This window comes from Gossypium hirsutum, chromosome A10, assembly GCF_007990345.1.
Source record: "Gossypium hirsutum isolate 1008001.06 chromosome A10, Gossypium_hirsutum_v2.1, whole genome shotgun sequence".
Lineage (NCBI taxonomy): Eukaryota > Viridiplantae > Streptophyta > Magnoliopsida > Malvales > Malvaceae > Gossypium > Gossypium hirsutum.
In genome coordinates, this window is record NC_053433.1 from 89,647,021 (window position 1) to 89,653,552 (window position 6,532).

The 6,532-nt window shown below is 36.7% G+C and overlaps 1 non-coding gene across 1 annotated transcript; it reads right to left on the reverse strand.

Moving 5' to 3' along the window:
• Positions 1-3,961: 3,961 nt before the first annotated feature.
• Positions 3,962-4,068, reverse strand: LOC121208878 (small nucleolar RNA R71). Its single transcript, XR_005904002.1, has one exon. It is a non-coding gene; the product is annotated as a small nucleolar RNA R71 (small nucleolar RNA).
• Between the last annotated feature and the right edge of the window lie 2,464 nt (positions 4,069-6,532).

Genomic DNA, 6,532 nt, shown 5'->3' on the forward strand with positions numbered 1-6,532 from the left:
CTTAAGTATTTAGGGGGTTTAGTTCATAATGGAAAACATCTCAAAATTGGGAAAACAACAAAACATAAAGAAACTCAAAGAACTTCTAAGGAAATTGAGTGGATATCTTCAATCTTGAAGTAGATCCTGCTTCTGAGCTGATTCTGATAATCGCCCTTGAGTATTTCCTACCTTCCACTCTGTGTCCCCCTTCTAATCCTCTTCTAGGTTGTTTATATAGACTTTGGAATGCTTTAAAACCCTCAAAATTATTCTTTTTTGAGTAGAATTTGAGTTGGGCTCGACAGGGACACGATCATGTGCCACGCCCGTGTGAAGGTGCTCAGGCCGTGTGCAATTCAGACTTGGTTTAATGTTGACACGGCCATGATATGCAGGCATATGGCCTGCCTGTGTGCCTCACACGGGCGTGTGGTTTACCCGTGTGGAAGTGCCTAGGCCATATGAAACACTGAATTAGGCCTATTTTGTCTGTTTTTGGCCTGTTTCTTGCTCTTCTCACCTTCCTATGCTCACCTAAGTATAAAACATGAATTTAAAGGATTAGGAGCATCAAATTCATTAAATCTTATGATAAATCATCCAAAAATATGCCAAGCATGGGATAAAAATATATATATGTTATGTTCTATCATTAAGTGACAACTTTTAGTAACTTAAAACTTTTCATTTGTAACTATTGGAACACTATATATTTTAAAAATGTTCCAACAATCTTTCCCAATTTTAAAAATATTCTAGATTTTGATAATCTTGGAAATCAATTGCATAGATGAAGGTGTCTTACAGTTGAACCTTCACTTAGTGAAAACATGTTAAAGTTAATCAAAATTGCATGGTAGACTATGCTTTGAACTAGCTATTCCATTTGATTAACCGAAAACATCTGACACATGATTTGAACACCAGTCAATGTACAATATCTAGAGACAATATTATGGTTATGTGTCTGTAACCTCTTTTTATGAGTGTTGTCTGATCTTCCATAATTTGGTGTAGCAGATTACACTAATTTCCACACTTTAGGATCTTGAAAGCAAGCATTTCCATTAGGTTTTAGTTATATTTTCGTAAGTTTTAATTAAGTTAATAAAATGTCCAAATTAAGTCTTTTATTAACCTTAGGGGTCGCATAAGGACTAAAAGGGTCTAATGAACTGTGTAAGTGTGCAGAAGACCATCAGAAAGAGTAATAAATAGATGTTGGCCACTACATCACAACACAAAATGATCAATGTTGCAACATAGGGAGCAGAATGGAGCAATCACGAAACTGCCTTTGTACTCACAACATAGACTAAGGGTGTTGCAGCAAACCCCTAAAGATATCTCAAAAGCAGTATACTGACTCCTATGTCGCAACACAAGTCCTAGTGTATCTCAAAATCTATTCTAAACAGAAACTAACACGAGCCAGGTGCATCTTGTTCTGCACAATCAAACTTAAAGCTCAGGCATGTCAGTTAACTTAGGGTTAAGGACGACGTCCACTTGAAACCTATAAACAGGCTCCTTTGTCACATTTATAGACATCAATTACTTAGTTTAGAATTCTAATTTTAATTTCAACTTAGCTTTTCTTTCTTTTTAGGTTTTAGATTTAGATTCAAGTTGTTCTTTGTTTATCTCGAGAGATCTGATTCGCTGAAGACAATCAAACTTGTGGATTCATATTCATTTTAAATATAAATTAGGTGTTTTCTTAAACTCTATACTTTTAATTCGTTTATCACGCTTATTCTCTATATCGATTCTATATTGTTCATGAAAACCATGAAGAACTACTCCATCTATAAGGATTAACTGATGGAGGTATGACCTATTAACTGTTTTGTAGGGTTAATCTACAGATCAGTTGTTTGGGAAAGGAAAAAACTAAAACCCTAAGAAGTCATTAACGTGGGAATTAACCCAAAATTGGTATGGTCTATCCGTGAAAACCATCACCCCAAACCAGTCTAGACTGTGAGGTCAAAAGATAAGTAGTCCTTCCTGACTCATTATTTGAGTGGAAAATCTAAAGATCCTGCTAGGATAGTGATAAACCATAAATGTAACATATTTTAATCTCATTCTTAATGTGTTTATGGATGATTAATGATGTAAATTAGTGAATTTGATGTTCCTAACCCCTTAAATTCATGTTTCTATACTTAGGAGGGTATTTGGGAGCAAAAGGAGCAAAAAAAGGGGCCAAAATTGAAGTTTTCGGGATCCACACAGGCAGGCCACACATCGTTCCCTGTTTCCTAAACACGCAGAAAAAACCAATTTTTAGGATTTCTGAGCATTCAAAAGTTTATAAATACATACTAGAAGAAGACCTAAGGGGAGACATAGAGCAGAAAGCGGAAATTACTCGAAGGAAGCCGTTGGAATCATCTCAGAAGCGGATCCACTTCAAGATTGAATATCTCTATTCAGATTTCTCTCGAAGTTCATTTGGGTTTTTTATGTCTTGTTGTTTTTCTAAATTTGAGATGTTTGCCTTTTATATTATGAACTAAACTCCATAAATACCTAAGGAGGATGAAACCTACAATGGATTTTATTATTTAATCACCTAAATTACATGATAAATACTTGTTCTTTTTCTTAATTATGTGTCCTTAATCCTTGTTTTAATATTTTCAGGATATGATTCCAAGTTTGATTTGCTTATTCAGTGGAGCAAAAGTCCCTATTTAAGAGTAGATCTAGCATAATTCAGCAGAGTTGCATGCAATCCTAGAAATAGGATGACATAAATCTTCCGGATTAGAGTCAAATCTAATAGGAGAATCCATAAATCAAGTTAATGCGACGATAGAGGTTTTAATTAGAAAGAGAATTCAATTAATCAACCTAGAGTCAGTTGTTCTTAGTCTCGAAAGAGATATTAACATAATTTAGGGATTTCTACGGATCAAGACAAGTGAATAAATCGTTTGATTCGGAGTCAGAATAATAAGTGAAGTCGAGGTGGATTCTTTCCTGGGTACCGTCTTCTTTATAAGTTTTCTTCAAGTATTTTTCCCAATTCGCTCTCTGTCGCATTCAGTAGTTAATTAGTCAGTTAATTTTAGATTAAAAGAAATCTCTTATATTTTAGGCTAAATAATAGAAAGATAGTTAATACTAGTACTTTTAGTCCTTGCGGATACAATATTCTAGACTCCCCATAGCTATACTACCATTCGATAGGTGTGCTTGCCTTAGTCGTGATCGTAGTCTAGTTTAGTGATTCATAAAACAATCATCAAGTTTTTGGCGCGTTGTCGGGGACTAAAATATTAGGAACACTAGATTTTTATTACTTTAGCCATTTTTTATTTTATTTTATTTTATTTTTTGTTTTACTTTTAATTTACTAAATTTTTCTTTTATTTGTTTCTGTCAGGTTCCTTTAGTTTATGACTAGAAGAAACCCGTTAGGACCTCTAGTATTCGACAGTGAGATCGAAAGTACAACTCGCAAAAACCATAGAGAAGCGAGGTAAAGTCAACAAAGTAAATAAAAATAGCAAGAGGATATTATTATTAATACTGAGAAGATGGCAGAAAATCATAATAATCAGTTACCTCATGTGGTTCCTGTAAATCCAAATCCTAAACCTCGTACTATGTACGACTATGCCAAGACCAATTTAACTGGGGCTAAATCGAGTATTGTTAGACCTACTGTTGATGCAAATTATTTTGAACTAAAACCTAATACTATTCAAATGATTCAACAGTTTGTTCAGTTTAATGGCTTGCAGGACGAAGACCCAAATACTTATTTGGCTAATTTCCTAGAATTCTGCGACACTTTCAAGATAAATGGTGTTTCTGGTGATGCCATTCGCCTACGATTATTGACTTTCTCCTTGAGAAATAAGGCAAGTAGTGGTTGAACTCCCTACCACGAAGTTCTATCACTACTTGGGATCAAATGACCGAGAAGTTTTTGCTGAACTACTTTCCACTGGCTAAGACAGCCAAATTTAGGAATGATATCTCTTCCTTTGTACAAATGGATTTAGAGACTTTATATGATGCATGGGTGAGGTATAAGGATTTATTGAGAAGGTTCCCTCACCATGGGTTACCTCTATGGTTACAGGTTCACACTTTTTATAATGGGTTAAACCCCTCAACTAGGCAGATGATCGATGCAGCCGCTGGTGGTACCATAAAAATTAAAACACCTGAGGAGGCTTATAAGTTCATAGAGGAGATGTCACTGAATAACTATCAGTGGCAAGTCATGTGGACAAAGCCTAATAAAGCAGCCAGTTTTTTCAACCTCGACGGGGTCACCATGTTATCAAACCAGGTAGAGCTCTTAAATAAAAAGATTGAAGGTTTATGTGTTTCTACGCAGGTACATCCGGTGATGCAGTGCGATGCGAATGGAGGAGGAATGAACTACATAGAATATCCATCCTACAACCCTAGCACAAAGAACGAACAAATCCTCTATATGGGAAATAATTCTAGACCTCAAAATAATCGATATAGTAACACTTATAATATAGGTTGGAGGAACCATCCCAATTTCTCGTGGGATGGTCAAGGACATTAAAAACTGCAACCCCCTCCAGGTTTCCAACAACCACCTTACCAGCCGAAAAAGAAGCTGAACCTTGAGGAAATGCTAACCAAATTCATCTCGGTGTCAGAAACTCCTTCCAAAACACCAAAACCGCACTCAAAAATCAGCAAGCATCAATTCAAGGGCTCAAAAATCAAATTGGTCAACTTGCCAAGATGATTTCAGAACGACCACAAGGTAGCTTACTGAGTAATACTGAAACTAACCTAAGGGAGCAACTTCATGCGATTGATGTTCGAGATGAAGAAAGGTTAGTTGAAGATGAACCAAAACCGAGACAAGAAGATGTGGTAGGTAAAAGTAATGTTGAGGTGAGCCACAATGAGCAAAAATCGGTCATTAAGGAATATAAACCTCATGTGCCATATCCAAATGCGACAAGGAAAGACCACACAAACGAACAATTCGGTAAATTCCTTAAACTGTTGAAAAAATTACATATTAACTTACCATTTATTGAAGCTCTTTCGCAGATGCCAAATTTCGTTAAATTTTTAAAGGAGCTTTTAGCAAATAAGCGAAAGTTAGATGATTCATCGCACATAGAGCTAAATGCAGTGTGCTCAGCCATTTTGCAGAATAAACTACCCAACAAATTGAAAGATCCAGGGAGTTTTACTATTTCTTGTTTAATTGGTAGTTTAAGTGTTAATAATGCTTTGGCTAATTTTAGGGGCTAGTATTAATGCCATGCCCTACAAAATGTTTAAGCAACTAGGTCTTGGGAAACCCAAACAAACTAGGATGAGCATTCAATTGGAAGATAGAACAATTAGATTTCCTAGGGGTATTGTTGAAGACGTATTCGTCAAAATTGATAAATTCATTTTCCCAGTTGATTTTGTTGTTCTAGACATAGATAAGGATAGTGACGTACCATTGATTTTAGGACGGCCCTTTTTAGCAACTACTAGAACTATCATAGATGTTGGTACAGGTGAGTTAATACTTCATGTAGGTGTGACACGATTAAACTCCAAGCTCGTGATTCTGTTAGGATATCTAGTGATCGAGATGATATTATGAGCTCTGTTAATGTTAACAACCTTGTGGCTCAACATTCTTTACAGGAAACACCTCAAAAAAACGTGACAGAGCCGCAGTCTAATTTACATAACAAAACAGAACAAATCATGAAGAAAGAAGATTACAATTCGATGAACTAGATGAATGGAGGACACACATCAAGGAGAAACCTAGAGTACACGATGAACCAAAGCGGTTCAATCCCTAGCTTAAGGATGAGACGAACCAATTTAAGATTGGCGATCAAGTATTGTTAGATGAAAAGGACCCTCAAATTATCACTACAGAGCTTAATGCAAACAGCGCGACTGTTTTTACGGTACTCAATGTCTTTCCATATGGTACAGTCGAGGTAACTCATTCTCATTTTGGCACTTTTAAGGTAAATAGTACTCGACTTAAACCTTATTTAAATAGAGGAATTGACAAAAAGAAAGAGGAGTCTCGACTCTGTGATCCACCGTGACCATGTGAATGAGAGGTAAGTCGAGCTTAGACTCTAAATAAGTATTTTTTGGGAGGCAACCCGAGTGTTAACACTGTTAATTTTCTTAACATTATTTCATGATTTTTTTAAAATTAATTATTTTCAAAATCTAAAAAAATATTGTGTTTTTGACCCACATGGCCTGGCCAAACGGGTGTGTGGAGCACACGACCTGGCCACACCGGTGTGTGGGATCTCACATGGGCGTGGGAGAAGTGAAGGAAAACACACAAGGCCTGGCGACATGGCCATGTGACCCACACGGCCTGGACACATGGGCGTGTCCTAGGCCGTGTGAAACTTGGAGCTAATTTTTTTTCTCAGTCACAGAGTTACATGGCCTGACCATACGGGTGTGTGAAGCACACGGCCTGGCCACACAGGCGTGTGGGATCTCACATGGGCGTGGGAGAAGCGAAGGAAAACACACACGGCTTGGCGAC